The 10657-nt window shown below is 34.8% G+C and overlaps 1 long non-coding RNA gene across 1 annotated transcript; it reads left to right on the top strand.

The window, feature by feature from the left end:
* Positions 1–337: 337 nt before the first annotated feature.
* On the top strand, positions 338–929 carry LOC112503822. Its single transcript, XR_003068091.1, has 3 exons — positions 338–406; positions 661–715; positions 859–929. It is a non-coding gene; the product is annotated as an uncharacterized LOC112503822 (long non-coding RNA).
* Positions 930–10657: the final 9728 nt, after the last annotated feature.

Below are 10657 nucleotides of genomic sequence, written 5' to 3' on the forward strand. Positions count from 1 at the left end.
CCTGTTTTATTCATTTTCTAGAACATTTTCTTTCCATTTTTTGATTAATCTGGATATTTAACCCGCTATGCAAGCCGGCTATTCCTAGGCGACCACCTGCTTGGTTATTTAATYTGGATATCTGGAGGTTCTTCTCCTCGATCTRTTTCTCCTTGGAAAGAAAAGCCACAGTTCTGTCCGATAGGCATGTATGTAAACTATTTGTGATTTGCTTATAAACATAAAACTGATTATAAATTGGTGGCTTTTGTATGCTTGGATCCATGGCCATTTCTGCCATATTACTTACATATTTCAGTTTTGGTTTTGTATTCAACAGATGCTACTTTGCCAAGATAAATCTTTTTTGTTCTTATATTGATCAATGGATAATGATGAATAGGGTGCAGTGGATTTTTCCTACCAGGTACTGTAAGCTAGGTTTTTTTAGTACCCGCTCTTATTTGCAGCTTAGACATCACTCACAAAAGAGGTTGAGTAATTTGATTATACTTTGTTTGAATTACTGTTAATCCTAATCTTTAGTTTATGTGGGTTGAGGAAGGATCAGAAGGAGAGGGAATTGGATGAGAATAGCCAAGTTAAATGTGACATTTTTTACCATAACTTGACAGGTTGCGAGCATAATGTCATATTATAGAATTTTTTTTATTATTTCAGGTGAGCTTCATTCTTACCATCTTCAGGATAATAGGAGGACTTGGACGATAATAAGGTATCCTGTATGATGTGTTTGTTGTAAAGTTACTTTTTCGTAATTTTATCTTGATCTACTTATGCGTGATTTTTAACCAAAATTTCCTTGTCATTTATTGTTTATTTTCACTATTATGATGCATCTATATAATATGGTCTTAGGGATGCAAAAATTATTTCGTGGTTAAAGAACGGATGCAAAAATTATGGACTTAGGGTCGTATACCAAACGCCTACCGAGTAAGTAATCCACCAAGAGTCACCATTCTAACTTTCCTTTACGGGGTAACAATCCTTGCCAAAATTATTTTGTAGCTACCAAGAACAGAGAGACTCCGGTTCCGCTTACCCGGGTAAGATTTTACGGGTAAAATTCAACACTATCACTTACTTACCGTGTAAGATCAAAACAAAATCGTATGCAACAATTTATCCGGTAAAAGCTAACCATGGTAAAAGTCGTCGTTCTCACTTACCGGGTAAGACTCTCGGTCCTTACCTTCGCTCTTACCGGGTAAGATTTTTGGTCCTTCCATATTCATCCGGTAAGGTAATGTGACTTGGTAAGCCCTTACCCGGATAAGGGTTTGGTAAACGGCCCCTTAGTCTTAAAAACTTTGCAGATATTAAGCAAGCAATAGTATTGGTAATTAAGACTGCATTCTGTTTGGGACACACATCTTTGGGACTGCACACACATCTGGCCACATGTTTGGGACACACATCTGTGGTTGTTTCTACTTCAGGGAAAACGGTGAGTGTTGTTTCTTAATCTTTAACATGACCGACATCTCTATGAGCGTAAGCTTTCAGTTGGGTTGGTAACTTAATATGAACAGCTGCCATAATCCAGTTAACTCTGATTCTACATAGTAKTTGGTGGAAATGAACTTTTAGTGGTTAAACATATAACTCTGATTCAAGTTTTCAAATATGTGCTAGCCTCTTTGTACATGTTAGCCACTACCATCATATCACTTTGAAGYAACTAACCAGCATAGMAGTTGAAAAGGGGGAACTGTKAAAATGATCATTTCATTTGTTAGAATTGAAATTTCTTTTAATAATCATAATGTGAAAATGTTTTAAAATAATGCAACATTATCCCTTTTGATCATGTTTTTATTCCAAACTTTGTCTTTGTCCTTGTCCATTAGTAATCATTTCAAAACATGGTAACATCCATTTTAATGCACAAACTACCTCTAATTTGTCGTCACTTAATGGTGTTTCATACTTTGCAAATAGATAATAGTCAAATGTTTCCGTTATAGTGGTATATTTGTTAAAATCGTGAATATTTCTCAAAAGCTTATAGTGGATATGTGATGCTAATCACGTATGATTTTGTCTTGGGAGCTAATATGAAGCGTGATATGGAATATGGATCATTTGATGCTTGATTTTCTTCATGCACATGTTTTTGCAAGATCATTTGAACCTTATAGATGTTGCTCCTTGATGTATGCAGGGGAATGAAAGAACGTTCAACGCTCACTTCCTTGTCGGTATCGTTTAAAGCTCAACATATTCCCATTTGTTCGAGTCCAAAATTACCAAGAGAACATTGCTGGGAAATCCTAACAGTTTCTTCTCCATGATTTCTTGTTTATTCCTGTTACTAAATTTTAGAAACAAACATTGATTTGCAAGTGTTGGAACTAGGAAGGATTGTATCTTAATGAATGTATCTTGATATGAATATGGATATACATCATGAACATCAGCTAGCAGGTATGAACTTGTTGCATTTGTTGCAGATGCAGTAAAAATTTGYATAWTGCAGATAGCCAATGTATATGGATTAGTGGATTTGCAGGTACTCTGCTATTATATATGCTAACAGAAAATAGAATAGCATTTGGTTTGCAAACAACAGAAGAACACAACTCTCCACCCAAATTGACTCCAACATAAAACCAACTTAGAAGACCTTTCCCCTTGTTTTTACTGCAGCTGTCTTTGCAATGACAAAGCCACAAAAGTTTTTCTTAAGGTAAGATCAAGACTTTCGTGGCTGCTGTCCAGCAGCTCTTTTCCGCCTTCGACGTCGGTTTCGTCTTAGAAGCAGTCTAAATCTGCAGAAACGCAAAACTTAAAAGTTGTGAGGTTGTTTGTTAGCTTTCCAGATCATCTTGAATAACTTAAATCTGAGCTCTAACGAGTTAGATATGCTTGAAATACCATAGTCTCGTAAAGCTGTCAAAAATCTTCACTTTGTCCTTTTTTTCGCTCCAAAGTGTTCCGAACCTATCGAGATATAAAAACGCATCAATGTTGTTCTATTTTACCATTTTAGTGTGCTAAAGAGGGATACTTGATGTGAAAATAAGGTAGCTTTTAGCGACAGATCACCTATTGTTTATATTTGTTTATGTTTGTTCATTTACGTTCGTTAATGTTCATTTACATTTGTTTACATTTGAAGTTGTTTCATAATTTGATTAGTCCTAGGAGTACATTTATACTCTAAAAGTGGATGTGTGTTGTATGAAGTGACTTCTACATTTCTGGGTATCAATTAGTCCATAATGAGGAATTAATCTTTATGTTCTAGAAACAAGTCTCTGGAGCATCATAATGCGGGTTTTTATATTAGGATGTTTTGTAGAGGTTTTTCAATATATTCGTAGGTTTTTAGGAGTTTCTTTTTTACCCGGTAAGYAYTTGTTAATAAGAATCAACACTCTAACTAATTTTACCGGCAARCACTCYTACTAGATCCTTAATAAGTATATGAAAAACCAACAATATGGTCATATGGATGCACCAAATTCTGCTTTTTATAATAGTACTCTTTTAACCTCTTTTTTTTATTAATCCATTTTCCTTGGTCTGATATAGGAAATGCAAAAAATTTAATGAGCTGATAGCACATATTAAGGTATTTCTTTAGTTTTCAAGAGTAACAATCAGTTTGGATATACAGATGAGTGCATCATGAAAACTAAACAACAGTTTGGGGCTGTTTACACTGTAAACGGGATTTTATTGCAGTTCTGTAAAATTTGTCTAAAATAGATGAATGATCCGAATGAGACATATATATTTAAATAAGTGTAGCTTCTCTTCCTCAAGATACTTTAGTCCCAACAAGTCCTCAAAATAATCACACAAACTCATGATTAAAGGTCAAACTAATGTTTCAGAATTGTGATTCACCCGTGCTGCATCGCACGGGTACACCACTAGTATATATATATATATATATATATTACCAAAGCTCACTGAAATGTTAGATAAGAAAAAAAAAATGTTAAAATTGTGATAAAAAAATGAGTATTAGGTCAAATTCACTAATTTTTGCAAATTTGTATGACTTTTAGATGGGACTTTAACATTTTTAAATTTGGACTTTATATCATCAACTTTTATCATGTTTGAAGAAATTTTAGTGTATTTGGCATTACATAAGTTAACTTTATCCGTTATCTGTTAAAACAGGATTTTCTAGGCTAAAAGTCAGGAGTTTAAGCCAGTTGAGCTCTAATCAACTTGACTAAGCCCTAGAAAAATATTTTTCTAATTTTAGAAACCCTAGATAGCTGCTAACCTGAAACTCCAGAATTGACGGATGTCACACAACCTGTATGGTCAGAATCAGTAAATGCAAACAGCTCAAAACCATATTGTATAGGATACCAAAGGCCCGTATTTTATGTGCCTTTGAGGTATCTAAGAATCCTTTTAACCGCTACAAGGTGTGACTCTTTAGGATTAGCCTGATATCTCGTACAAAAACATGTTGCAAACATTATATCCGGTCTACTTGAAGTTAAGTACAATAAAGATCTAATCATGGCAAGGTATTTTGTTGATCACCAAATTTTCCAGATAAATTTGCATCTAATAAAGTACCGGTAGCCATTGGAGTCTTTATAAAAGAACATTCAGACATATTAAATCTTTTCAAATTATCTTTAACACATTTAGACTGGTTAATGAATATGTCATTGGGTAGTTGTTTTATTTGAAGAACAAGAAAAAAAAAATTAACTCTCCCATCATACTCATTTGAAATTTAGATTTCATGATGTCTGAGAAGTTCTTACGAAACTTTGGATTCGTAGAACCAAAAATAACAGCGTCAACATATATTTGAATCAAGATCATGTGATTACCTTGCTTTTAAAGGAATAACGTATTATCTACCTTACCTTTCTTGAAACCAGATTTCAGTAGGAATTGAGTTAGAGTAACATACCATGCTCTAGGAGCTTGTTTCAAACCATATAAAGCTTTGTCTAGGACATAGACATGATCCGGCTTATATGGATCAACAAAACCTTTAAGCTGACTCACGTAGACTTCTTTGTGAAGAATGATAATTTGACATCCATTTGGTATACTTTGAAATTTTTGTGAGCAGCGTATGCCAAAAATATTCTGATGGCTTCAATGCGTGCAACTGGAGCAAAGGTCTCGTCATAATCGATACCTTCTTTTAGCAATCAATCGGGCTTTGTTTCTCACTACAATTCCCATCTCACCCTTCTTGTTTCGGAAGACCCATTTTGTACCAATGATTGATTTGTCATTTGGTCTTGGTACGAGTCTCCAAACTTGATTTGTTTCGAATTCTCGAAGTTCATCTTGCATAGCATTAATCCAATATGGACCTTGCAACGCTTCAAATGGCTTCTTTGGCTCTATAGAACTAAGAAAGTTCATGAAAAGACACTTGTTAGCGGTAGCAGATCGTGTTTTTACTCTATCATTTACATTACCGATTATTTAAGTAGGGGTGATCTTTCGTCCACTTGTGAGTACAAGGAAGGGGTTGAACATCGGTTAAGTTGTTTTGATCAACATATTCATCAGTTACTGCTTGAATCTCAAAATTCACTTTAGCTTGAATATCAGCATATTCTTCTTTAGCTTGAATCTCAAAATATTCAGCTTCATCCGCAAGTACAGAAGACTCAGATTGATCAATGTCATATTGAACAATCTCTGGTTGAGTCTGTGCCTCAGCTTGAACAAGTTCTGATTCAGTTTCTTCAACCAATTTAGTTTGGATAGCCACGTGTATCTGGAATACTCATCGACCATCACTAAGATATACTTTTTAAAGCAATTGAGTGCGTATTGGTCCATACAGATCCATGTGGATCATTTCGAGAGGAGATTTACAAGAAGAAGCAGATTTTGCTTTATGTGAAGATCTTGTAATCTTTCTCGTTTCACATGCAGAACAAAGTGATTTCTTATCGAATTTGAGTTATGGCAGACCAATGACAAGATCACTGCTTACGAGCTTATTGATGTGTCTGAAGTTCTAATGTGATAATCTACGATACCATATCCACTTGTCTTTTTGTTACCGTAGCGTTCAGCTCGAATTACCTCTATCCCTTCAGAGTCAATTATCACACAACCATTTACAAAGAATTTACATCAAGCCCATTATCACAAAAATGACTAATGCTTAAAATATTATGCTCTAAACCCTCAGCATAGAAAACTTTATTTATTGTGGCAATGTCGTCTGATAATATGTCATAACCTCGAACAAATCCCTTCTCTTTGTTTCCAAACATGACTGTTTTTCCAGGATTTTCTTTAAAATCAGTCAGAAGGTGCATGTGTCTTGTCATGTGTCTTGAATATCCTGAATCTACGTACCACACATGACAGTCCTGCAAAAACAATCACAGAAATTTAGGTACCAATTTCCAAATGGGTCTTGGAGGGTTAGAAATGACATTTAAAGATATGGATTTCATGCGTCATTCATATTTTTCCTTAGGCATCCATTTCCATACAAATCTTACATCTACAAAATATGGCTCCTTCTTTTTAGATTTAGAAAAAATATTTCTTTGCAACGCTTTTCTTTTTAGTAACAGGAAGACCATTGAAAGCTTTTGTTTTAGGTGGGATGTCTGAGTTTGAATTTGAAACCTTTGATCCTAAAGACTTTTTGCACTTAGCATTAACTGCAAGGGAGTTTGACCCACAATAATTGCAATGTATATGACATTTAGCAACAGATAACATATTTGGATGTGAATTTTTTTTTAATATTCTTGAGATCAGAATCCAGATTACACTTTGGCTTCACAAATTTACAATTGCAACTATTTTTATTCATTAAAACATTCTTTACAGAAGATGAATTATTAAAAACAATTTTCTCAATCTTCTGTGAAGACTTCCTTTTTGCTTATCTTTATCAGTTCTGCCACAAAAAAGATTGTGTTAGTAGAGCGCTTTGCAGATAATGATTCAGATTTAACAGATTTGACATTTAAAACATATTTGATGGTTTTGGGAGTAACCTTATAAACATTTTCAGTTTTAGCATTAGAAGGCTCTCTATCAAACTTGCTTTTAGAAAGATTTATGTTCTCAATAACAGTTGTTTTAGAATTTGAGGCAATCTGAACATCTTCTGAATTTTTAACAACTGATCTTGAAGTTGTTTTGAGATCTTCCTCAACCTTAATTATTTTACTCATAAGCTGAGTACGATCATCAAAACATGAACTTAACTTTTTTTATACATCAAAAATCTTTTTCAGATTGGACGCAAGCAAATTATTTTTGCAGACAATAAGCATGGTTAATTCAGAAATCTTACTTTCAAGCTCATTTGATTTGTTTAGAAAATCATTTGCAACTTTAAGATGCAAATCCTTTACAGCTTGAAGCTCTTCTTCAAGATCTACAATCTTTTCAAATTTAAGTCAAACTATGGGTTGGAGTGCGCTTTCCAGTCATGTTCAATAAGTTCTTCTGTCTTATTTGAGTCATAAACCACCTCTATTTCCGAATCAGAATCAGACTCATTTAAAAGATTTTTGAACGTGTTCAGGAGTCATTGATTCAATAAACTCGGAAAGTTTTTCAGAATTATTTTTAGATGATTCAAAAACATATGAAGTTTGATTTTGAAAATTTTCAGTTTATACAGAATCAAGTCCAGTATGTGAAAATATGATTTCTCTAATCTCATAACTTGAGTTAAGATCATCATATTTCATCCCAACTGATTTAAAATTTAATTTTTCTGAAAAATCTTCATCAGTTTATCACTATCATCTTTGTCAAATATAGGTGATTCAAATTCAAACCTGACAAAGATTTCCTTTACAGTATGAGTGGAAAATTTAGCTGACCCCCACTTATCAAAATCGTACAAAGATTTAGGGGCCTTTTCTAAAGTTTCATTTTCAGAATAACCCAGAACCATATGAGGATTATAAAATCTGATATCTTTTGGGTTTTTTGTCAAAATATTCAGCACCTATTCAGACTGGCCTCTTTTGTAATTTATGTCTTCCAACTGTTTTATTTTATCATAAAGATTTAATCTTTCTGCAAAAATTACGTCAAATTTCAGTTGAATATTATCACGCTCGCACTCAACTTCACTAAGCCTCTTTTTAAGCAACAGAAATTCATTTTCAATTTTGGTCTTTTTGGATCTCGGAATTTCTTGTTCTTCCCTTAGACCCTCAGTTAAGCATTTATATCTGCAGCTTTCTTCTCTAAAGTTTAGCATTAAATTCCTTTCACCTTTCAGTCTATCTTTTAAAATTTTGAATTCAACATTCATGTTTTCTATCTCTTTTATCAATTCAGTATTTAAGGAATTCACCTCATACTCATTCTCAGATGAAGAGCCTTCAGCTTCAGTTCTGGCCATTAAGCACATATTTACTTGGGTAAAATGGGCAACTTCATCATATGAAGAGTCAATCAGCTAGCTTTCCTCTTCTGCAACCAAGGCCTTGTCGTTCTCAAGGGCTTTTGACAGATTAGCCTTCTTGAGGTAATAATTTGAGTCTTTAAACTTTTTGAACCGACAATCCTTGATGAAGTGACCAAGCTTTCCACAATTGTAACATTTGTTCTCTTCAGATTTCACATCCCTCTACTCTCTGGCTTTCATAAATTTTTCATGCTTGATCTCCTTTCCTTTGTTTTTCTCAAACTTTACAAATTTCTTTTTCCCAAACCTCTTCTGAAACTTCTTTGTCAGTAAAGCAAGTTTCTTTGAGAACTCCCGGATATCGTCATCAGAATCAGCGGAGGAATCTTCAGTTGATTGACTTTCGGTCTGCTCTGACAACTTTGTCTTTAAAGACTTGGAGCTCTTTTCTTCAGATTTACTACAAATAGAGTTCCACTTTGACTTTAAGTTCTTCAAAAACTTATAATTGATTTTTAGATATGACTTCTTGAATATCGTTCCTCCTTAGGTCATTCAGAATCACATTGTACCTATTGTAGGATTCAGTGATCGTTTTGTTCTCTCAAACCCTGAACCCTTCTGTTAGGATCAAGCGCTTACCCACTACACCAAAAGCAATTTCCTTGGTGAAGGCGCAACCTTATTTCCCTTATAAAGTAGCAGCCAACGCCACGTTTCGATTTAGGAAGATGCTGGAACCGTGACCAACAATCCCCCCCCAGCATCTGCCGGTACTAATAAGAGCTTTGTTAGAAGTCAATGGCCGCGCAGCATGCCTTTCTCATAATTATGCACTTCTTGCATATTATGCACACCATGGGATTCGAACCCGTGACCTACTCTAATACCAATTGTTAGGATCAAGCGCTTACCCACTACACCAAAAGCAATTGCCTTGGTGAAGGCGCAACCTTATTTCCCTTATAGCGTAGCAGCCAGCGCCACGTTTTGATTTAGGAAGATGCTGGAACCGTGACCAACACCTTCATACGCACTTATGCACTGGTTCATCCTAGTCTAAATTGACTTTTCACCACCCAACATCTATTTTTCCAGTTCATCCCAAAGTTCTTTAGTTGAGCCTCTGTTGTCTATTCAGTTGAAGAGTTCGTTTGGAATGGCCATTAACATATAAGTCAAAGCTTTCTTGCCAATGAGGACCCTTTGATTCACAGTTTCCATGTAGTAATGTGGATCTTTCTTTCTCTTAGAAGCAGGCACGACAATTCCATCGGTGGAAGTCTGTTCAGGTAGATCCATATAACTGATGTACGGTCCATTCTTGATAGATTCCATTAGCTTCTCACCTTTATTGTCAACAAAATGTACCATCTGAACCTTCCATTGCATATATTCTCCGACAGCAAGAACTGGAGGCTTTGAGTCATAACTTATGCTCAACATATCTTTCGACATTTTTAGAGACTTGAAAAATGATGTTTTCAGATAATGACAAAGACTGGATTTGAAAACACAACAAATGAAGTTCTTGGCACTTGGAAATTTTTCAAGAAATGACTCTTATCGGACAAAGAATCAAGGTTATCGGACAAGGAAGAGTTGTTATCGAACAAAAAATATTGGACAACAAGTGTGAGTAAATCGGACAACAAGTGATATCGAACACCAAAGATACCGGATAACAAGGATATCGGATAGACTTCACCGGACAAGACTAGTGACCGATTAGAGGGTTATCGGACAAGGAGATGACCGATAAGAAGGATATTGGACAAAGAAGTGTTCGATGAGAAGTGTCTGATGAGAAGTGTCCGATGAGAAGTATTCGAACACTTGACCGATTAAGACAGAGTATCCAGACACAAATATGTTTAAGTATCCTGACAAGAAATCACAAGTTTCAATCGATAACAAATCAAGTACCGACTGATGAATGAGTCTGCGGATGACTCTTTGAGCGATAACCAAAGGTTATTGGACAACACTATCCGATGAGAAAAATCAATGAAGTTATCGAATCAACTCAAATTGATCAAAACACAAGCAATTAACGATCATAATATACTTAAGTAACACAAATTGAACGATAACACATTTGAGCGATGATCAACGCTATAAAAGAGTATTCAACAGCCGATGAAACAATCCTTATCGGGCGATGAAGATTTAACGTCTGATGAGTCAAAACACTTAATTCCAAAATACGAAAAATGCTCAAAATCAAACAAAAATTGAAAATTGATGCAATTAACTTGCACAGATCTATTCACAATTCATGCAGAAACATATTTAACAAATACC

This window comes from Cynara cardunculus, unplaced genomic scaffold (assembly GCF_001531365.2).
Source record: "Cynara cardunculus var. scolymus isolate 2C unplaced genomic scaffold, CcrdV1 Un_Scaffold_3939, whole genome shotgun sequence".
In the NCBI taxonomy this organism is placed as follows: Eukaryota; Viridiplantae; Streptophyta; class Magnoliopsida; order Asterales; family Asteraceae; genus Cynara; species Cynara cardunculus.